Raw genomic sequence first — 25,291 nt, 5'->3', positions numbered from 1 at the left:
TATTATTATGCACCCCACTGCATACGCTTATTACAAATCCATCGAACCACGTGACTACTCTTGTTGCTGCATAGCTGCTAGGCTTGTCTAGTGAAAATGCATGCAGTTACATTATGAAGAGCATAGTGTATGTTTCAAATTCTTATTTAGCTTACTTAATATTAATAAATGGACAGTACTTATACTAACAATTTAAACCCTTTGATTTAAAACAAATACTAAGAAAAATAGTAAAATGTATCACTTTCATCAAGAGTGGGAACTAGAATACTTTTTTGTAATGATAAAAGAAAACTGTTGTTGTTTGATTTGTAATGCTTCCATGGCTATACCCAAAAAAGGACATTTAGAAAGGCACTCCAATGCACTCTACGGTAAACACCAATTGGATTTTATGCCTAATAGTGACTTCAGAAAAAATAAATTAAAATAACTTAAATCCAGATTATTCGCACATTAAAATGTCTTCGTGACACCTAATTTACAATCTAAAGCAGTAACTGTAGCATCATTTAAAGTGAATTATCTTCTTGCAAAAAAAATGCAAGCAATTTTCTGATGGGTAAGTCATCAAAGAAGTATTTTTAGAAATAACAAATACTCTTTTTAACTAAAAAATGAAATTAAAAGTCCAATTATCTCAAAATACTGCGATGCGAAGCATTGAAAAAATGAGTAAAAATGTTTGTGAACAATTGTATGCTTATATTGCTAATTGTGTGTCCTTTTCTTTACAACTGGATGAATCTACAGACATTAGTGATACAGCTACAGCTCAACTGCTCGTTTTTATTTGTATGGTTTTCGATGATTCTTCCACTAGAGAAGAAGTGCTGGGTATGGTTTCGTTAAAAGAAAGAACTACAGGCCTTGATATATTTAATGCATTCAAATATTTTATTGAAAAAATTAAATTACCACTATTTAAGCTCGTATCAATAACAACAGATGGAACTAAAGCAATGACAAGGCATCTTAATGGATTCATCGCATTGTGCCAAAAGGATGATAAATTCCCAGATTTTTTGAGTTACCACTGCATCATCCACCAATAAGTGTTAGCAAGCAAAAGATTAAATACTGAAAGTGTTATGAATATAGCTTTCAAAATCGTGAATTCCATCAGAGGACAATTTCTTCGAATGAAACTTTTCAAAATGCAACTCGATGAAAATGAACCAGATCTGATATTACAGACAGATGTGAGGTGGCTGAGTTGGAGTAATTTTCTACAGAGATACTGAAATTTGCTGAATGAAATTAAAAAATTTGTTCATCAAAGGAGAGATGATTAAGAGTAGCTACAAGGTACAGAGTGGCTGTGTGATCTGGCTTTTTTGGAAGATTTTACCAGTAAATTAAGCGATCTGAATTCGAATTACATGGAAAAAATAAAAATGTGAGTGACATGATTAGTAGTATTTCTGCATATAAATATCAATTTTTGGCAAGGGCTAACGATCTCAAAGAAATAATTTTGAAAATATGCAAGATCATTTGCAAAAATATCCTGTTTTTGAATTTAATAGTGAGGAATGTTTCTGAAACCACATTCAGTGATTTTAAAACAATTGAAGATATTGTTCAATATATTTCTTATCCATTTAATGTAGACTTAGATACAAAACAAATTGCAGAAAAAAAAAAAATCGCTGAGATATTTCATGTGGAGAAAATATTACTTGAAAATGAAATTATTACATTGTGAAATGATATCTTCCTAAAAGCCAGATCATCAGAAAAAGACTTTTGGAAATATGTTTGACGAGAAAAGTACCCAAATGTAAAAAAATGCAATGAAATTTTAAATTCCTGTTTTGGTTCCACATATATATCTGAATCAGCCTTTGCATATTTGAAACAAACAAAGACGAAGTCCACATATATATCTGAATCAGCCTTTGCGTATTTGAAACAAACAAAGACGAAGAATCGCTCTACTCTTATGAACTTGCATACAGAAGATTCTTTACGATTAGCCTTATCACAGTACTGTATATCCTCAATTTTGAAAGCTTGGCAGATGACATGAAGACAAACTTTACATAAATTAAAATTTACAAACAACATTTTTCAGTATGAGTTGATTAACTTTTTTAACCATATGCAATGAAATTCTTGAGATGGTAGATTGCAGCACATTTTGAAGAAAAAAAGTAGATCCCATCACAAATTAAGCTGGCCATCCCTGCTGAATATCATTTACGATACCCTATGACCTGCTCTGCAGGCTGTCTGCATTGCTCAGAAAACTTCATAGCTAACTGCACAATCACTCCCAAGTCTTTTTCATTTTCTACCACCCTAAGTGTAGTACAACACAGTTGGTACGTTCCTCTGGGGTTGCTTCTACCCATATGCGGTACTTTGCATTTGTCAATGTTAAACTTCAGTTGCCACTTCTCAGCCCATCTGCTCAAATTTTCTAGATCCTGTTGCAGTAGCACATTGCCATTACTGTCATTAACAACCCTGTCAACCTTTGTATCAGCTGCAAACTCCAACACTAAGCCTGATATACCTTCATCAATATCACTGATAAATATACAAAACAACAGTGGGCCCAACACCGAACCCTGCAGGACTCCATGAAGGGCAGCGTCCATTGATTACCACTCTGTCTTCTGCCACTCAACCACCCTTTTATCCACTGTAGCAATCTGAGCAGGATCATCAACAGTCAAATATGTCAGACAAGACTGCCCCTTGATAAACCCGTGTTGTGTCTGAAGTATAGTGTATTCCTATCTAAATGGTCCTGCATTACTTCTTTAACCAGTGACCCCATTATTTTCTCTGTAACAGAAGTTAAGCTTACAGGTCTGTAATTACTCGTGTCACTCTTTGATCCCCCTTTGTGAATTAGGGATACATTCTCACATCTCCAAACCATGAGTACTTCCCCTGAATCCAAGGCTACTCTCATAATTATGGCTAAGGGTTTGCTTACCTCCTTTGCTGCCTCTCTTAATATAAATGATTAAATCCTATACACCTAGATGCCTTTCTTACATTTAACTTCAGTAATTCCTCTTCCACTTTTCTCTCAGTTATTACAAAATTGTTTAACTCCCTGTTAGAGTTTGATAAACTTCTGGCATCCATTTACATAAAGACTTCCTTGTGTGTGAATGCAGATGCAAAATATTTCTTCAGCCTGGTCAGCAACCTGAGCAAGATCATCAACAGTTGAACGATCGACATCAAGTGAACCTACATAATTCATCCTTTTCCATCTTAGTGTTTCCATAAGAAACGAAGTCTTTGCAATTTTTCCTTGCATCTTTTGCCAAAGATTTCTCTTAATCCACCTTAGCTTGCCAAACATCCTTTGTAACTTGACTGCAAACTAGTTCATATATACTGTATCATATGACAATTTAGATGCATCCCATGCATTTTTCTTTTCTACAACAAGTCTCATTAGTTCACTTGACATACATTTAGGCCTATACCTTGAAGAGTATTTCATAGTCGGTATAAAAAGTCTAGTAGCTTCTACGATTATTTCCTTGAATTTAGTATAACATCATCAGTTGATCCCACTGTATAGAATTTAAAAACTCTTTGAGACCACTATAGTCACCTTTACAAAAGCAAAAACCCTTTCCTTTACCCTTGATGGTAGTTACACCTTTAAGTATATCCCAGATCAATATACTCTGATCACTGGTCACCTAGTAGTTCTTTTATCAGAAGATTATTAATAGATGCATAATCACTGCTGGCTGATAATCAAATCAAGAGTACTGCTCTCTCTTTTTGTTTCTCTAATCTTCTGCTGTAGAAAACAGCCATTTATTAAATCCACAAAAGTCTCGGTAGTGTGTGGGTGAACTCAACCCACAAGTTTCAGTCAATATCTGGAAAGTTAAAATCCCCCATTAAAAGGCAATGTGATTTCCTGGTGATATTTCTCCATACAGTTGATCATTGTACTCAACAGAGTCATTAGGCCTATAACACACTCCTATTCTCATTTTTGCTTTCCCAGTGCTCACGTCACACGAAACTGATTCACTACTACACTGGACACCCATGTCAACTGGATTTACTGGCTTAGATTTTATGTGCTTCCACCTAACAGCATAACCCTCCTATTCTGTCTGTCCTTTCTATACACATTGTACTTTCCATACTCAAATTCTGCATTCATTATGTGAGTGACTCCATGTCTGATATCCCCACAATGCCTGCATTTGATAACTTGATCAGCAATTCAAATTCATCAAATTTATTTACTATGCTCCAATCACTGGTGTACATACAAGTATTCATTGTGGTTACCCTAAGGGTTCAGGGAAATGGGTAGTTAGGGGGAGAAGGGTAATTTAGATCTGTGTTTATCTGATGATATGGGTCAAAGTAATGCTTGCACTCATCTCATGAATTCTTGTTTGTTACCACAACAGCCCATGTTGATAAGATGTTCTCAGGGTAGCAATGTTTCAAATGAGGGAGAAGATAAAGCTGGGGACACTAACCTAAATAAATTCAAAGGGTGTGTAGGTGGAGTAAACAACAGAAGATTACAGTAATGCCAGAAGTGTTGTCAATAAAATGGCTGAATTTCAACTCCTGTTATATCAGCATTAGGACAACTAATGCTGATATAACAGGGATAAAAAAAACATGATGCCATCCAGAAATTGATGATGATGAGTTCCACTACGGTATGTAAAACACATTTAGGAAAGATAGGAAAGTTAGAAGGGGTGGAGGGGTCATGCTTCTTATCAAAAACAACTTGAGCGAAAAAAGCTTTTGCCGAGTCTGATGTAAGTGTAGTGTGAGTTAGTTGGAAGCAAAGGCCCAATGAGAGTGGAGTAATCTACAGACCAGAAGATTGTGAAGAATATGATGAAAGTCTTTACATGCAGATGGAATGGGCAGGCACGTGTGAATGTCTTATTCTGGGTGACTTTAATCTGCTCCAGAATGATTGAAAAAAGTGGGAGGGGAAACTCACCATGGCAAAAAACTTTTTTACATAAACTAGATGATTATTATTTGCATGTTAGAGAAAGTACTAGAGGTGAGAATATTCCTGACATCATTATTAATGAATCAGATGACATCACACAGGGCTTAAAAGTACAGAAACCATTATCAGGAAGTGATCAAGCAATCGTCAGTTGGAAAATGAAGAAAAATGTTGCAGTAGTTAAAGCAGGGGATATAACTTAAGATAAGGGGACTTTGATAGTTCAAGGCACTATATAGCATCTGTGAAATGGGGATTGCCAAGGGATGGCAAATACATTTCAATTATTGAATACTTTTAAAGCAAAAATCACAGAGGCCATGAACATAAATATAGAAGCCAAAAATACTTTTTAGAAAATATTGCTGGAGGAGGATGCCAAAATGGATGACTGCAGAGAGGGTTAGCGAAATAGGGCGGAAAAAGATAGCATGGGACAGTTAAAGAGTGATAAAACATACTGAAGCCTACAACAGGTACAAGTTCATCTGTAACAGAACCGCAAATAAGGTCAGGGAGGCCAAGCCTGTGTATGAGAAAGCATTGGCTAAGAGAGCAAAGAATGAGGACAAGGAATTTTTCATGTATGTGAATATAATGAAGAAGAAAACTAATCAGATGGACTATTATGCACTGGGTGTGGACCATTATGCACATTCAAATCCCCAGCACCATTATGCATTCAAATCCCCAGGACCATTACACATATTCAAATCCCCAGCACCTTGCTTTGCAGGCTGATGTAGGTTCCAATAAAAACAGTGCAAGAATCAGTTTCACCTCTACCTGTGGCTATTATTAATCTGTTAGTTCTGTATATCCTCCCCACCACGCTAGCAGTTTTCCAACCCATGTAATGGTGCCTCAATAGCATCAGCAAATATTCTTCCACCCTTTCAATTTAAGTGTATTCCATCCCTGTAGAAGCAGTCTTTCCTGTTAACAAGCACAGACCACACTGATTGAAAAAGGAGCTCATTATATACTCCCTCCCATCATGCGTGGGCAGAAGAATTGCGGACAGTTTCAAATTCAACCCCAACTCACGACTTTTCCTCAACATTGTCCTGTACTTTTTAAATAAGTCAGCAGATCTCCTACTCTTAATGTCATTAACACCAATTTCTGGCATTTATAGCAATTTAAGGGATTTGGTATATAAGGACGAATACGGCAGTTAAAAGGTAACCAGATTTACAGTATTTGGCAGTTTGGCATATTAAAGGTATGTATTACGCTACATGTTAGAGCCAGATTACTATCTCTTTGGGTATAATTCTCTTGGCCTGCAGAACTTTCTGACCTTGCAGTTCTTGTACAAGCTCTTCTTCTTCTGTTACAACCAACAGGTCACATTCAGAAATAATACCTTTTGATAAGGTTGTATGGGCTGAGACCTTAACAGGGATTTCCAAAAATGTCATAAATTGTAACATTAGTAATTCTCTGAGTGTCTGAGCTGCACTGTTTCTACCAGTAAATCCCCCGAATGTAACCTTTCCACCAATTTCAATAATCTAGCAGCATTTTCTGCATATCTTTGGACGAGATATGCAGAAAATGGAGGGAGTTTGCTCACAGGCTGGCTAGTTAGTGAATGTATGATGATGGAAGGAAGGATACTTATGCTGAATAATATCTTATTAATTTTCTCTCCGTCTTTGATTTTTGATCCTGAAGTCCCTAATACAGACATGGTTCATTTTCCATTTCAACTCCTCTTGGCCCTGGAGGGAATTTTCTTTTCCATTCAGGTTCCCAACCCTGCCATGGGTAGCCAGGAGCAGTGCTGCTTGGTGGCCAAGCATAGAAGTTAGTAGAGTTAGTGGAAGTAAATAAACTAAAAAAAAAAAAGCACTTTCCTTTTCCTCTTATTACTTTTAAAGCAATAGAGTTACTAAAATAAAAGATTTATAACTATAGGAGAAAACATGAAAAGAGTTTTCATGTCATTGTAGAGAGAGAGAGAGAGAGAGAGAGAGAATGCTTTTTAAATGTAAACACTTAGCAGCTGAGGCTACCTGACCCTGTATATACTCATTCAAACACTTCTGCAACTTCTGAAACATTTGATAGGCTTCTTTTGGAATTGGCAATAGTTCGTGTTTTGTATTCGAAAAAATAATTTCCTCAATCACTGCAAATCTGTGATGTTTAAAGTGAGCCTTTATGCTTGGAAAACAAACAAAAAAAGAAGACCAAAGTAAGATTGAAAGTTTTTTTTTTTTTTTTGTAATTAATACTTGAATGGAAAGCACTGAACATGAAAAAGAGCTGCAAACATCAATTCCCTGAAGCCTGCTTTTCCAGCTGTTTTCTCCAAAAAGTATAACATAATCACCATAAAACTGTTTTGAAGTACTTCTTGTTCATCATTTGAAGGTATACAACAAATTCATAATGGAAATTGTCCTGTGAGTCAAAAAACATGATAAGCAAATTCTTATACATTTCATGGAAATTTAATGCTTTTTTAAGCATTGGAGAAGGCAGAGCCTTTCAGTGGGAGGGTTGGATCTTTGTTTCTCAGCCACTACTACATACCCACCACTTATAACCAGCAATGACAGAAGAAACAAAGTAACAAAGGTGTAGGTTAGCAGTTGCACATTGACAAAGATCTTGACAGGCAAGAACTCACTGCTCTCCTTGATCATCAATGAGGATGCAAGGCACAAAAACTTGGTTGAAACACACTAAATTCTCAAATCTTGTATTAAAATTTAATGACATGCCCCATATGAAATACCAATTTCACTGGCAACTTCAAGGACAGTTCATTCACAAACACACACACACAACTGATTTCTGCAGTTGAAGGGTATGCACACAAACAGTAAAGATCATCTTCAACAAACAAGAGGGCCATCTTTAAAATTTGCAAACTATTAAAACTCTTCAAATGACACATAGCATCTTCTTCAAAACCTAGTTTTAAGATTTCATGAGTTTTTGCTATGCTTTTCCATAATTTAAAACAAAATTGAAAGCAAATTTGCTGCTCACTCAGTAAAATCACTATTTTAAAATGTGGCAAAACACTAAACAACCTTGTATTTAACATGCACTAATTCAGACAGACTCTAGAGAAATGAGTGATTGAAGTGTCAATATGTTAAGATGAGTCACCAAACATACATAAAGTGACACCTCGCTACGAAGCAGCAATTTCAAGATACAAAATCAGTCTCCAAACGTTTTGATCACACATTGTACTTTAATTTAATACAGTCTGTTAAAACTATATTCCAGGAAAATATAAATAGTTTTTAATGATTGAAAGTAAATTACAAATGACAAAACCTTCAGATGAAGTATGATTTTTTTCAAATATAATTTGAGAACTTGACACTGACATTCCACAACTGAGGTGTGGCCAATTATAATAATTTTTAACAGTGATTTACAAATTTATAAAATTATTTTAACATTACAATTATTTTTTAAAATGGTAAACAAAAAGACAGATAATTTTTCAATCTCCAAAGACAAATCTTGAATATAACCTTCGGAAAAAACAATAATAATCACTGACCATAATATGATCTCTTAAGCAGTCAATCATCATTCTTCTCTTTCACGTCTTCTAAGATGAAACTTTTAAGCAAAGAAAACTAAAAGTATTAAAAGAAAATGCTTAAACCATGAAATAAATACAGCAAATTAATGCTGTTAATATGGTAATTGCTAAAACAAGGCACCATTGTGTTCATTTGAACATAACCATCCCTATTTCAAAATGTAAAAATAAAAAAGACAGTACAAAATATGAAAATGAAGAAAGGGGAGGGGATCCAAAGCAACACACAGCTCCTCACCCAAAGCGACACATGCCCACACTACTTAAATAATAACATAACAATACCACAAAATAGAAACAGGGATCTCACAAGCACTATCATTCAAAGGGACACCAACACTTCTAAACTCCAGAAGGGGATTGTATTTCATTCATCATTATCACAACTAAATATTAATGGATGTCCTGATATGCCCCGGGACACAAAGTGAAATAATGAACCCACTAAATACAAAATATGCTATGGCCACAATCTTCTATAGAATAAGAAGAGAAACTTAACAGAAAGAATGCAAATCTAGGCACTGAAACCTCTAATGAATCAATCAAAACAATATGCAAATATGCAACTGAAAATTAAAAAATCATAATGAGCAGAATTAAATTCAAATAAATAATTTACTAATGTAAACCAAATGACAGAATAAATTAAAGCATAATGAATAATCCGAATGGTGGTCAAAACTTTGAAAGTAAACAAATCGGATGGAAAAACAAATCACTATGGGGGGGGGGGGGCATATATTGGACCATGTTACATCCAAATCCAAAACAGCATTTATTATAAGAGAAAAACAATGATAAATGCTATTAAAAATATAGAGAAAACGCTTAAACCATGAAATAAATACTTTATATTATAGTTTAACCATTTTCTACAAGTGTGTGTGTTCGCTGAATAAGTTGCACAACTAGGAATACTCAGAATAGCTTACAGAAAAAAAACTTACTTCCTGCACATGATACCTATAAATTACAACCCTGATGAAAAATGCCTTGAAGAATTCCTTTAGTCACTGATAGGATTCAAATCCAGACTTCCCAAAAGGTGTGAGAATTGCATAACAAAAAAAATATAGTATTCCAATTCAAGCCACATGTTATTTTTTTTTTAACAAATAAGCCTGTTGTGTAACATCTGTGCAACTTCCTCATCTCGCATACATTGCATTTTATTTCATTCTCCTCTATCCTCCTTGTGTTACATAATTTGTGAATGATCCAAAGGAAATACTCCAGTTCCAGTAAATGAAAGATATAAAAAAAATGTCACTGTACTTGTAGGGCACGACTTTTTCACAGAGCATAATTATCAGTGGACCTCCAAATCATATAAAGGCATGTTTCATTGATATCAGCAAACAAGCTGCTTTGGGAAGCTACATCACAGTTTTTCAATGGGAAAAAAGTATTATACAGAGTTGCCAAAAGTCAATGTTATTATTGCTGTTGGTTCTTATACTATTTATGGCATTAAGAGGAAAAATAACAATAGAAGTAACTGAATATTGCTCCATTGTTAACTTTTTCTTTGTTCTTTATAGTCCTCCTTGACAGCAGATGTTCTTTACAATCCTCCTTATAACTAGGTATTTTTTCAAGCAGGGCAAAATACTAAATATGTGCCCCTTTCCAATTATAGATGCCTTTAGTTATATTTTTGTATGATTGTTATGCCCCTGGCTTTGTTTCACCTGGCACATGTTCCCTGTCTGCCTTGCCATTTTTCTAAAAATGCATGAAAATATAATGATTTGCCCAGTTCCACTCGGCACCTCCATAGCCAGGTGGGCAGGAGCGGCAGTGCGTAGCACACGCTTCATGATTAGACCGGGGTTCGAGCCCGTGACCACCAAATACGGAGGATGCAGAAAGGTCAGGGAATGACGACCACATATCCTCAGAGCAATATGGCCTTAGTTGCTAATGCTCCTAAAAACCAAATAACAACAACAACCAGTTCCACTCAGTTGGAGAAGTTTCGGCCTGAATCCCATAGGAGACTGTAAAAATTCTTAAAGGCATCTTTGATCTGAGCAGCAGTTGACTGATCTTAGATAAAAAGAGAAGTGGTTTTCCCCTGTGAGTTATTCCGGCTTTCCCCACCTACAAAACATGCACATTCTTACATACACACACTCATACAAATATGATATATTGATGCAATATGGTAAAACAACAATATACTCTGTAGATTTATGTAACTTTTGTTATAGAAAATAACAGATATAAAATAAATAGCATTTCGGCACATGAAAATGTTTCACTTGAAAACTTCATTAAGTGTTTTTAAATAAACATCGTATTAACAATCTTTTAAATAAATATCGTATTAACAATCTGGTAGAATTGACAATCCAGCAGTGAAATTTCTCACCGAACAACAGCCTGATAAACACCACATTTGGCAAAGAGTAAGTTTCTATAGAAAACAGAGGATTATGGGGAAAACAATAAATATGCCAATAAAAATATACAAAAAAAACCACAGTAAACTTTATTTTCCATTTATAGAACATATAAATGATGATAAGGTTTGACAATACAATAAGAAAAAATATATAAGAACCAGGTGATGGAACACAAACACACAAAATGTACACTATCCTCATGGATGGTCACAAGAATTAATATTTAGTATTAATATGGCCGAATGATATTTATAGTCCCCCAAAGTCAAACCCAACATAATCATCATGGGGAACTTCAACAACCATGAGTAAGGAAGTTGCAAGAGTGATCGTGTGATTAACTGAAAGTAGTTGGCTAATAGGACTATGGTGAAGCTGTAATAGGCTTAACAAGCCAACAGTGGATTACCAAGGAAACCAGGAAAACCAGATGGAATGCTATGGTCAATAACAATGGCAAACAAAGAAGGACATGAGACTTGGAATACTGAACATAACTTTAAACAGGAAGGAGAAAAAGTCAGTAGATATAATAAAGGCAAGAAGACTAGACATGTTGGGATTGAGTGAAGTGAAGAGTTATAAGTTTAGCAGTCAGGAAAAGAAAAGAGAGAGAAAAACAGAGTGGGTATAGTAGTGAGCCCAGAATGGATATTAATCAAATAAAACAACAAGGAGGTAGTGTTCAAAATGATGATAGGACATAAAGGGATCAACATTCTGCAGGTATATGCACCACAAACAGGATGTGAAAGTAAGGAAATGGTTAAGTTTGAGAAAAGAGATGGAGGAGTATTTAAAGGAAGATCAAATTGTTATAGGGGATTTTAACACAAGTTGGCATAAATAGGTTGGTTGGTGGGTGTAGATGTTTATCGGCACAAGGGCAACTTAGGCCAAAATGTGCCTATTCTAATATTTAGATAGATGTTAGAAATTTGCTTTATTTGACATTAGAAATATTCATATAGTCTGGTTTCTTTAAGATAAGCAAAGAGTTCATCCAGATTAGTACTGTTTCCTAACAGCTGGGTTAGTGATAAGTGTTCTTGCATTTGCATCAGAGAACTGAAAGTACAATTGCTGATGTGAGAATGAATTGAACAGTCTAGGAGAATATGTCAAACTCAAAGTTGTGATGAACAGTGCATGCATACAGGAGGGTCATCGCCCATGAGCAGGAATAAGTGGATCAGGTGTGTGTGTATGCCCTATGCATAATCCTGCCAGTATTACCTCTTCATGCCTGTTTTGTCTGTAGCTAGAGTTCCATGGTTGTGGTTCATGTTTAATTTCAAACAAACAATTTATTGTTTGTATGTGTCTTCCAAATGTTTAACCATTGGTCTCTACAGATATGTCATATGTGTTAGTAAATCTACATAGGATACTTGGTAAGATGGAGGTGCGGTGCTGTTTAGCTGCCTGGTCTGCTGTATTGTTACCTATGATGCCAGCATGCCCTGGAATCCAATAGGAGCTTACAGTATGATTCCTATTCCGTAAACAATTTAGACCAGACCAGATTTCTTTTACTATGGGATGTGGGGTTGAGAATTTATTACTTATTGCAGACAGCACACTCATGGTATTGTTCTTGTTGGTATTGGGCTTAACGACACAAGGACTACTGAGGCCAAATTGTGTCTGTTCATTGTTTATTTACAGGCAACATATAGTTATAGATGTTAAATCACATGCTCCTGTACAAGCCAATAAATTTTAGATACAATGGTCAATAACAATGGCAAACAAAGAAAGACATGAGACTTGGAATACTGAACATAATAACTTTAAACAGAAAGGAGGAAAAGTCAGTAGATATAATAGAGACAAGAAGACTAGACATGTTGGGATTGAGTGGAGTGAAGTGAAGAGTTATAAGTTTAGCAGTTCTTCAATATTCACTTCATTTCCCAATAAATCAGGTGATATATTCAACATGAAGACTGATTGAAAAGTGTTTGACCGGATGGTTGAATGTAATTGACAATCAACCAAAAAATAACGGACCATAAGCTGCATCTGACAGGATGAGCACTGAGGTGGGTTTTCTCCCAGTAATAGCAAGAGATGAGTGTGTCCAATTCTGATTCTTGCCAATACCACTTCCTCTCGTCTGTCTCATCTTAAGCCAGAGAGCCACAGCTTTGGTTCTTGTTTTATCTGGTAAAGTTTATTGTTGGTGTTACTTTTCCAGATCTGTGACCAATTGTTGTAACATGCTTTGCAAATAACAGGCTTATAATCAGTGTAAGGAACCTGAGGATATTGTGAGAGAGTGAGTTGAGGATGTTTAGCAGCAAAGACAGCACTTTCATTTCCTGGAATGCCAGAATGGCCTTTCATTTCCTGGAATGCCAGAATCCAGCAAGAGCTGATTGAATAATTGGAAACGCTACAGGAGAATAGCTGGGAATGAATGTGTTTCAATGTAGAATGAGAAAAGGAGAAATTCTTCCTTATGGCATAAATAGCACTGAGGGACTCAGTGTAAATTATTGCAGGTGAGATGGAAAGTTCAATGATCTTACTAAGTGCTGACTTGATGGCATAAAGTTCAGCATTGAAGACACTGCATGCTGACAGTAGCATGGCTGTAATTGTATATGAAGGAAAACCAGCTGCAGCACCTACCATACTGTCAGTTTTCGATCCGTCGGTATATATTTTACAGGCATGGGAATTAAGAGTAGCATGAGCTGAGTGCAACTGTCCGATGTTGTAGGAAGGTATAACATTCTTCCCCCACCGGAGAAAATGTGTATCATGGGAGGCAGAAACATACATCCAAGGTGGAACAGGTGCAGTTGTGTTCTGAAAAATATCAACTGAATCGATATTTCAACTCTGAATAAGATCCCTGATCCTGAGTGAGGCAGGTCGATTTTAATGTGGTTTATTCTCATAGAAAGAATCCCACCGAGTGTGATAAAGATACTCCCAACTGGGGTGCGATGGAAAACTCTGGATCTTAGAAGCATAGAAAAGCAATAATGTTTTCCCTTTTTTTTTTTTTTTTTTTTTCGGTAGTTGTTGGCGCATAGGCTTCTGCGGCCATAATGCACCTCCCAAGGTTTTTGCAGTACATTGATCCAAGCCCGAGGCGGGAATTGAACCCGCGACCTTTGGGTTACCAGGCAGGCACTTTACCCACCCAGCTAGCCCGGTCGGCAATGTTTTCCTACGAAGATGTAATGGAGGATCGTGGGCTTCAATATAAAGACTTTGCACTGGAGAAGTCCTGAATGCTCCCAGCGCAGTCCTCAGGGCACTGTGCTGGATGACAATTAGCCATTCTAATGTGCTTTTCCTAGCTGAGTCATATGTGGAAGAACAATAGTCTAAGCATGATCAGAGCAGAGACTTGTAGAGGTAAAGTAAGGAGTACCGAGTACCGATCAGCTCCCTATGACATGGATAAGACTGACCAAAGCATGTTCAAATGCTTTAGACAAGTTGTTGTTGTTCGTAGATATGTGATATGTGCATGGAAGTTAAGCTTACTATCTAATATCAGGCCCAAAAATCTGATGCTGTTTACTACTGGTATTGGCTATTGTTTAGCTGTAGTTCAGGATGGGGGTGGAGAGCACGTTGCTTACAAAAGTGGGTGGTGGTAGACTTCAGTTCAGCAAGTCAATATCTATTGTGTAACATCCAGGATTCAATTCTGTTAATGGCAAGTTGGAGTTGGCATTCAATGGTGTTCATGCTTTGCAACTGGCTGGAGATGGCAAGGTCATCCACATACATATAAGCCTCCACAGTTTTGGGGATTCTCTGGTTATGCTGTTGACTTGAATTGCAAATAATGTTGTGCTGAGTATAGATCCCTGTAGTACTCCTTCTTCCTGAATATGTGTTCTGATAGTGGACCTGAAAAGAGTTGTGACGTAGAAAATTCTGAATTATCTCAGGAAGATGACCCCTTAGTCCTAGGTGATAGAGGTCCATAATGATACCACGTTGCCAGGTAGTATCAAATGCCTTTTCAATATCTAAATTGTGACTAGATGTTGCTTCATGACAAAAGCATTGCAGATATTTGATTCAGCTTTGATAAGAACATCAAGAGTGGATCTGTTCTTATGAAAGCCACAGCCACTCTGGATGATCTGTTAAAAGGTTCTCTGCTTCTAAGATCCAGGTAAGAGCCTCATATGTATCATTCTTTCAAATATTTTCCCAATGCAATTTTGACATACCCTGTATATATAGAAGTTAGGGTTATTGATATACCAATTGAAATACGTACTACCACAGCTTCTAGACTAGTTTGTAACTGAATTTGCCTGGACGGTATGTTTGATTTTACAAGCACAGTTACTCCTCCGTGAGTAGGAGACTCTGAGATCCTGTCTTTTCCATACATTGTATAGTTTGTAAATTTTGATGAAACTCTAGATGATAAGAAAGTTTCCTGTAGACATACTCCTATCAGATTGTAGTGAATTAGTAAATCTCGTGGGTCGTCAGAATTGCTTCTTAGTCCTCTGCAGTTCCACTGTATGATATTAGACATTAAGTTTAGTTATGGTGGATTGGTCTAACTGTTTTTTAGAAATTTTGGTCTATCTTGCTTTGTTTTAGCTTTTTTTGGGAAATAGGGGTCCATGATGTCATTTGCATTGAGTTCCAAAATGGGCTCATTATCTAAATGCTCATCTACTTCCATACTGTTGGTGGGAGTTTCCATTTGTTTTGAACCTGTGTCAGATTTTAGTTTTTCTTTTTCAAATAGGACTGAAGGAGTATCACTAGGGTTGCTTATTGGAGTTTTTGTTGATTCGGTAATTTTCCTCGAAGGATTAACTTTCTTAGCAGTTATAAGTGTAGATTTCAACCAGTTCACCAGAGAGATGTTAGGCGGAACTGAAACTTCTGTTTGTGCTGCAGTAGAAACAAAGTTCCTACTGCAGCTGATCACACCCTTTGATGAATTTAAGTTTCTGTGGGGAGTAACTGATACTGTAAGCCCACAAAATGATGTTATGTTTAAGAGCCGCTCAGAATGTTTTACAGTAGCTGTTTCAATGAGGAGATCTCTGGATTGTAGTCTTTTCACCATTTTTGGTGATCCAGCAATTGATTCTAAACATTTTTGAATCAAGAATGGTGATAATTTTCCCACAGGTTGGGAGGATAGAGAATGAATCATGAAAAAATTTGGTAATTCATCATGACATTGCACTTCCCTTCAAAGCCTCTTTTTTGAAGGAAGGAAGGAAGGAAGGATAGATGGATGCATTGATTAGTTCTTGGTGCAAGAGCTAATGTGGCTAAAATGCGCCTTGAAGTTTTTATATGGCAGTTCTGTTTGTGCTTGTATTTTGCTGGAAATAATTTCCAAGGAGTATGTATAGCATAATACAGGGATAACATTTGATTTCATATTTAGTTATAGAAGTTTATTTACTTGAGGAACTGAAAAACATCTGTTATATTTTTCCTGTCTTCCAATATGATTTTGAGAGTGAGGGAGTGATGCTTGGTTATTAAATCTTTAAAGCAATTTCGGCACTCGGCTGCAAATGCTGGACAAGTAATTAGTACATGTTCCACTTTTTCTTGTGTGTGGCAGGTAGGAGGACATAGATGGGGATCCTCTCCTCACAAGAGATAACAGTGGCTGAAATGAGTGTGTCCTATTCTTAACTTTGCAAGTATCACTTTGTCATGTCTGTTTTGTTGTATGCTGGATTTCCATGTTGAATACTGGAGTAGATTTTTAATTTGATGCAGTTTGTTATTGTAAATACTTGCCATTGCTGTTGCCAGTGATGTATCCCATTGTGATGAATAACTTGTTTGTAGTCAGAGAAAGAAATATATTCTGATGCAGAAATGATGCTGTTTGCTTCTTTAGCAGCTCTGTCTGCTTGTTCATTACCATATATTCCAACATGACTTGGGATCCAGCAAAATCAAATATTATGACCTTGTTCTAGGAGTTTTGTTACTTGGTATTGAATTTGCTGTTGTAGTGGATGTTTTTTGGAATTGATATTTTGTATCACCATCATGGAGCTAAGGGAGTCAGTTTAAATGATGCTATTTTGGGAACTTGTATGTTTGATTTGGTTTAGTGCTAACATAATGGCTTGCAGCTCTGCAGCATAAATGCTGCAGTCTTTTGGGAGTTTTTGGGCTGATGTGGTGTCTGAAAAGTAAACTGCTGCTCCCAAATGATATTCAGTTTTTGAGCCATCTGTATATAAAAAGCAGTCATCTGAAAATTGTGACTTGTAAGCAGTATGCAGATGTTGATAGTTTATATGAGGAAGTGTTTGCTTGCTCCAAAAGTGGAAGGAACAGTCTCATGTAGGCAGTTTGATTATCCATGGTTGTGCAGACTGCTTCTTCAGCGGAGTGATATTATCCAGGTTAAGATCGCTACTGAGGAGAAGAATGTTATGCTTGCAGGTTTATTTATACTTTGTTGTTGGTGGTAATGTTGTTCTCATTCTGATGTAAAAAGAATTTTCTGTAGGGGATGTCCTGGTAGGGATTTTATTTTAGTTGCGTAAAAAAGTAATTGCTCATGTCTTCTGATTTGCAAAGGAGGTTCATGGGCCTCAGCATACAGGCTCTGCACAGGTGAAGTACGGAAATCCCCAAGGGCTATCCAGAGCACGCAGTGATGTACTGGATTAAGCGATCTCAGGGTGCTAGGTCTTGTTGAGTCATAGACTGGGGCACCATAGTCTAACTTAGATGGAATGAGTAATCAATATAATCATAGTAGCACTGTTCTATCTGCTCCCCATGATATAGCAGACAGGACATTTAAGATGTTCATTTTCTTCAGACATTGAACTCTTATATGTCTAATAATACGTTCCAAAAATGTTAGTTTCTTGTCTAAGACAAGTCCCAAGAAACAGACACTATTTTCAAATGGAATAATCTGTCCTTTCAGCCTGAGTTCTGGATCAAGATGGAGATTCCTTTTCTGACAAAAGTGAATACATACAGTCTTTTGCACAGAAATTCTATATCCATTTGTTTCTGTCCATTTTATGACTTTGTTTATGGTTATTTGTAATTGCCATTCTATTGTCCTCATATGTTGTGCTCGATAAGAAATGCTCAAATCATCAGCATAAACAGTTGTGAAGATGTTGTTTGGTATTTGTTCTATTATTGTGCTGAAGTGGACTGAAAAAAAGTGTGGCACTTATTATGGATCCCTGAGAGACTCCTTCTTGGACAAAAGTTTTGGAAAGTATATTGTTAATTCGAACTTGGAAAGTTCTATTCTTGAGAAAATTGCATATGTATAGGGGTAGATGTCCTCTAAGACATACTCCTATCGGATTGTGTGAATTAGTAAATCTTGTGGGTCGCCAGAATTGCTTCTTAGTCCTCTGCAGTTCCATTGTATGATATTAGACATTATTTAAGTTTAGTTGTGGTGGATTGGTCTAACTGTTGATGTAACCTTCTAAGAATACCATAACGCCTTGTGATGCCGTTTGCTTTCTCAATATCAAAATTAACCATGACTTGATGTTGTTTTCTGAGAAAAGCATTTCTTACCTGGTTTTCCAATTGTACAAGTACATCTAATGTAGAGCGATTTTTCCGTAAACCATATTGTGCTGTATTGAAAAGATTATTATTTTCCAGGTACCATTTTAGTCTATTATTGACCATCTTTTCAAAGATCTTGCTTAAGCAGCTAGTCAAAGCTATAGGGTGATAATTCTGTGGATCTGATAGGTCTTTTCCCTGTTTTGGAAAAGCTAGTATTATTGCATGATGACATTTGTCTGGAAAAGTATTTTCAAGGTATATCTTGTTGAATAAATCTAACAGGGCTAATTGAGATTGTTCATCTAATTGTTGTATCATTGCATAATGTATTTCATCAGGGCCAACTGGGCTGTGTTTCATCTGTAGCAGAGTTTGTTTTAGTTCTGCTACTGTAAGCGGAAAGTTGTATTGTTCACTGTGATTGGTGGAAAAGTTTAGATTTGTTTTTTCGGCCTCATTCTTGTGAGTTTTGAAAGTAGTTGGGTATGCAAAATTAGCAGATGTATTGGCAAAATTTTCACCATGCACACTGACAATATCTAAGGGATTTGTGACTGACTGCCCTTTCCAATTCAGTAATGGGGAGGGATTTATTTGGGAACTGTTTGTCATCTTTCTGATCTTCTTCCAGATAAGTGTAGCTGGTGTGGAACTGGTTATAGAGAATGCATATTTCATCCAAGTCACTTTTTTGTTGATTTTGTGTATTATCTTGGCCTTAGCTCTGGCTATCTTGAATTGGATTAGATTATCTGTTGTTGGATTTTTTGCAAAATAAGGTTCCAGGCTCTATTCCTCTCTCTTTTAGCTTCCTGACACTCATTGTTCCACCGTGGGTTTTGGATACATTCTAATGCTAGCATGAGTTTTGGGTATTGTCTTTTCGGCTGCTTGGAGAATGTTATTTGTGATATAAACCACTGCTGCTTATACTGATTCTTGTTTAATAATATTACAATCTAATTTCGTTAACGTCCAGAAAGTTTCCCAGTCCACACCATATATTTTCCATTTGAGATGTCGGCTGGCTTGGCATGAAGCTTTCTTCATGATTTTCAAAAATATGGGGTAGTGGTCGCTGCTCAATGGATTCTCATACACGGTCCATTGAATCTTTGGATACAGTGTGGGGGGGAACAGATTGATAAGTATTATTTTTTGATAGAAGGTGGAAATATGTATGTGTACCATCAATTCAGAATCATGAGGTCATTCTCAACTATTATTTTCTCGATTTGTTTAACCTTCTGGTGTATTTTGGGATCATCCCATAGTATGTGATGCCCATTTAGGTCACCTAAAATGAATAACGGAGAGGGCAGTTGGGGAATCAGTGCTCCAAAATCTTTCAAGTAGAGTTCTTGACTAGGAGGTAGATATATTGAGTTACAGTAATATCAAAGCCTATTGCTAGATGGACTGCAACTGCTGCTAAGGGGGTGTTCAATGTCATTATTTGAGATGACATGTCTACTGACTAATATTGTAACTCTTCCTCACATTCCATCTGATATGCAGTCCTTTCTGAATATGGTATAGTTTTTAATGGTACAGTCAGTCCTCGTATAACATGTGTTTACACTACACGAATTCGATCAAAAACGATTTATAAATAGGGGAACGATATCTTATATAACACAAACCGAATTCGCTTATGCACGATTCGCCTTTGTGTTTACAAGAAATGGCAGTCGAACGCAGAATCACTCCAACCGAACTCAACACGATAGGAATGAAGAGAAGATTCTGAAAATGAATTTGTTTTTTATATCAGTGAAGGGGAAACACATTTCACCATAATAACATAAAAACCTACACAATTCCAGCTATCGGTATAATCGCAAATGCAATTAGATCGAGTTTACTACCAGTTTATAACAGATTCCACTAGCAGAAACGCAACTGGAAATTATTTTTATTGTTTTATGGTAGTAACCCCTAGAAATGTGCTTTAGTAAAATGTGAAGTGTTAAAAGTGTATCTCTGCCTTTACAGTGTTGTTTACTCAGTTGCTACACGCGCGCAGCTTTGTTTATGTGTATCAAGCGTGCCTCCTCGTTTTGTAATTGTGCTTTATTCCCTAAAAATGAGTAAAATACTTAAAAGGTGTGGTAAGGAAGCGTCCTGGTGAACACACTGCAGATTCAGAGAGAAAACAAAAAGCAATATCGATAAACAGAGGGGACTGGATCAAAAATTCTTACCCGGGAAAATTTATAGTGGCCTCATACTATGGTTTATGGCCAAAATCATACCGTCCTCCAGCCCACTGGGGTTTCCCCGGTAAGGCTTATGGACAGTACCACACCTTACCACACCTTTTAAGTCCGCCTCTGTCGATAGAGAAAAAATATGAAATTGTGAAACGCTTTGAGCGAAATGAAAGACCATGTGATATTCCACGTGCTACAGGCCTAAATGAGGCAACGCCAAGAATTAGAAAGAATGCAGAGAAAATAAAAACAACTTTCATAGCTGGAACAACTCAAAGTGTAATTAAAATCCATTAGATTAAGACACAAAGGATTGGAAGAGATGGAACGGCTGTCATCTGTTTGGATAGAAAATCAAACAAAAAACAAGTTTGCTTACGATAGAAGCAAAAGCATTAGCAATATTTTATTACGTAATAGTCGTAATAAAATACGTATTTTATAATATGTATAATAAAATACATATTTTATTATGATTATTTATTGTGTTTGGTAATGTTTTGATTACAAATGTGTGTTTCAATCTTGGGTGGTCGGCACCTAACCCTATTTTTCCCATAGGGCCTGTTGTTTATATTGCACAATTTTGCATTGCACAAGGGTTTCTAGGAACACAACTATCGTGCTATATGAGGACTGACTGTACTGTTATCCTGTAATTTCAAATAGGTTTCTTGTAGCAGATGCTTAAAAGATGATACTGAGGTCTATAATATCATTAATGTTCACGTGGAAACCTAGACAGTTCGACTGGATAATTGTATCTGCCATTTCAGTTCAGATGATCCCTTGGGGCTGTTTTCGCTTTGTCTGCCTTGGTTTTGTCTTTCTTTGGAAAATAGGGTCTTCCTGTATCCATTTCTTCTTCCAAGAAAATTTGAAGGCCAGGGTCCTCTCTGGTATTTCCTGCCTCGATATTCATTTGTTCTGTAATCTTTGTTTCTATATTACTTTTCTTTTCTTTGTTTATTTTTCTTCTTCCATTTTCTGTTATCCAGGGAAAAAGATAGAGGTGTATTAACCATTTTTTCTTGTTGCTTTTGTGGTGGAGAAGATTTGTAAAATTAATGCGACCATTCTGAGATTTATTCCCTTGGGGGAATTGTGACATTTGTTTGTGTTCCACAGCATTTTGAATTAAGAAGTGTCATTTCTGAGACCTTTTTGGTTGTGGTGACTTGAGCATAAGAAGGTTTATTTTCTAGGTTTATTGCAATTGCTTTTTTTGTTTCTTGATATGTAACTCCATTTTCTGATTTGTACTTTTGTATTCTTTTTTCTTTCTTCAAGATTTCACACTCTCTTGAGTATAATGTATGTTCTCCGTTTGCACATTTATGATTTCCAGCTGTGCAAGTAGAAATGAGATGTTCTTGGGATCCACAGTTGATTTTCCTCTACATACAGTCTGTGAGGGTCCAAACTTCTGGCAGTTGAAACAGCGGAGAGGATTTGGGATGTATGGTCTAATATTGCAATGTACATATCCTGCTCGGTGGTTTTGGTATGTTGAAAGTGAGTATCAGGTTCTTGGTAGGAGTGATCATCCCTTCTTTTTTTTAATTGTAATTCTTTTGACATTTATTACTCCTTGTTCCTGAAGTTCGCTTTGAATTTCATCTTCAGGTACGTTTAGAAGGTCTCATTCCGTTATTACACCTTTTAATGTATTTAAGGTATTGTGGAGGGATACCATTACTGGTATTCCTGCGAAGGTTGTCATTTGCAATAGTCTTTCAAAATGTTTAGAGTGGGCTGTTTCTACTAAAATATCACTTGATTTTAATCTTTTAACATTTTTTGTTGGGCCGGCGTAACTCTCAAGATTCTTTTGTATAAAAAAGGGTGACAATTGGCCTACTAATTTCTCATTATTTGAATGTATTATGAGATATGCTGGGGCATTTAAGGTTTATGTCAGTTTTCATTCTCTTTGTGGAGACAGTCATTTCTGTCACCTTTTCTAGTCATTTTAGATGTCTCTCCAAGAGAAATAGATTCTTCATGTCTTGGATCAGTTACATTTGGATCCATCAACCCAGTGGGTTTCTGGATATTGGAGTCAGTTTGCTCCATTTCACCCTGGAAGGGAGTAATTAAGATATATACAAGAAAAGAAAAGGAAAAGAGAAGGTTACTTTCCTTCTTAATCTAGTAGAGTTGGTTTCTTTACTATAGATTATTTAATTGTGTGTTAATAAATATGTTAAATAAGGAAACGATTTCTACTGCAAGAGTGCCAATTTTAGAGAAAAATCACTTGATCACAGAACTGCTTGGTACCTGGGGCTCTATAGGAAGAATGTAGATTTCTGGAACCGGTGCAAGGCAACCAGATTGGCAAAGGGAACAAAAGGGTACTCTTACCTAGAAAGGCTTCAGTTCTGCAAATTTCTGTGTCTGGAGACTAGGCACCTGTGGGGAGATCTGATTGATGTATTTAAGGCCTTGAATGGACTGAGAAAGCTAAATGTTAATGGCATCTTCCTCTTTCTAAGACTAAACACTGAGAAAGCTAAATGTTAATGGCATCTTCCTCTTTCTAAGACTAAACACATGAGAAGAAGACGTAAATTCAAGTTGAGGAAGGATGGTTGCAGGATAGATGTGCAGAAGTTTGCCTTCAGCCAGCAGGTGGTTGATTGTAGGAACAGGCTTTCATCTGTCGTTATGGAAGTAGGTGGTTTGAATAAATTTAAGGAAGAACTAGATAAATTGTTGGAGGGTATGGATGGATGGATTTTTTTTTTTTTTTTTTTTTTGGCCAAGACTATATAAGCTTGCTTTGTTGAATCATTTGCCACTACTACTACTACTACTACTACTACTAAAGATTATCTAGGCTTACAACAATCAAACTTTGACAAAATGCAATTAATAATTAATAAGGATGTTTTTTACTATATTTATTTAAGGTTTAGGGTATTCCAATAATGACTAATAGATATAACATAATTTGTAATTTGTTTTATAGAAAATTAATGGCAATCTTAATTGCACCAAAGTTTTTCAGTATGAAATTAAATATTCATTTGTGAATAGAAAACACTAGCTTGAACTGTAAATAAAACAATTTTCCTTTTATATTTGCATTCCAAATATTATCAAAAACTAATTATTATTAGTTATCTAAAACTAGTTAATAATCTAACACTAATTATTATTAGTTTTAGTATCCTTTGTAAAGTATTATTGACTTTACTCCAATAGTTATAGCATAATTTAAGACTGGGTCAACCAATGAAAAATGCGTTGTTAAAGTAAACTATGTACAATATGATAAAAGAAATATAAAGAAAATTTTATCTTATTTTATCAGATAACAAATATGTATCTTCTAGTTTAGAGAAGAATAATCAATTCACAACCCTATGTATTTATACTGAAAGACAATTCCTATGGATCGATAGGAACATGAATTAAAATCATTATGAAATAAGCAACAATGAGAATGCCGCTTGATAGAGGATATGTGGAGCATTTATTACTAATAATTTAGTTTTATCAAAGCTCATTACTAGTTGATTATTGTAAATCCACTTCTGTATTTGAATAAGGTCAAATTGCAAATCTGAAGTCATTCTAATAAATCTTTCCCGACTTGAAAATAAAACAATATCTGTATAAACTGTAATAAAAAATCTATGAACCAGACTGAAATATGTTATTTATAAAAATATTAAAAAGTATGGGAACTGAACAAGTTCTTTGTGGAAGACCTCTTTTAATACTGTTTGATCATCAGTATTGAAAGACATCTGAAGTCCTGTAATTGTTCAAATAAGTTACTGATAATTTAAAAATATTCCCTCTTATTCCATATGAAAATAATTTATCCTGCAAGATTCTTAGGTTAATTAGGTCATAGGCCTTAAATAAATCAAGAAACAATGTAAATATGTTGTTATTCAGAGGTGTTTTATCAATAATAATAATAATACGAGGGTTGTTCGATAAAGAATGATTATAATTTTTCATGAACAACCATACTACTTGCTATTTCTAGCTGAGCTGAAAAATTTTAAGACCAAACCAAGCTGCATTATATTGTAACTGTGCAGTTAACTCATGTGCATGGCATGATGTTGGCAGTTGATCAAGCTTATGTCACTTCAGTTTTGCATAAGTATCAATGGATGTGACACACAAGGAAGGAACAGTATGCTGCTCTCAAATTTTGTTTCCATCTCAAGAAAACATCGGCTGAAACATATGAAATGTTAAAATAGGTTTATGGTGAATCTATGCTTCCATATAGCACAGCTCACAGATGGTTTAAAATGTTTAAAGATTGACATGATCCAATCACAAAAATCAGTGGCCCTGGAGCTGCAACCATTTCTGTCACCACAGAAACCATAAACATCGCTTCTGAAATTGTAATAGAAGGTCATCATATAACAGTAAGGCAACTGAAGTTCGTGTGGAGGTTTGTGAGAAGCTGTAATGGATGGTTACTGAAGATGGTGAAGTTCTGCACAAGGTGATAATGGTGGATGAATAACATGGCTTCATCATTTTAACTCAGACAGTAAACAACAAAGCTCTGCTTGGAAGTTTGCAT

The 25,291-nt window shown here is 35.9% G+C and overlaps 1 protein-coding gene across 1 annotated transcript in view; it reads right to left on the bottom strand.

The window, feature by feature from the left end:
- The window catches only part of LOC150082029 (rho guanine nucleotide exchange factor 17-like), an 862,761-nt gene that overhangs the window by 472,516 nt on the left and 364,954 nt on the right, over window positions 1-25,291 (bottom strand). The gene's annotated exons all lie outside the window — the stretch shown is intronic.

Source organism: Mastigoproctus giganteus, chromosome 8 (genome assembly GCF_048544385.1).
Source record: "Mastigoproctus giganteus isolate SK-2022 chromosome 8, ASM4854438v1, whole genome shotgun sequence".
In the NCBI taxonomy this organism is placed as follows: Eukaryota; Metazoa; Arthropoda; class Arachnida; order Uropygi; family Thelyphonidae; genus Mastigoproctus; species Mastigoproctus giganteus.
The sequence above is the reverse complement of the archived record's forward strand: the minus strand, read 5'-3'. Positions and strand labels throughout refer to the sequence as shown.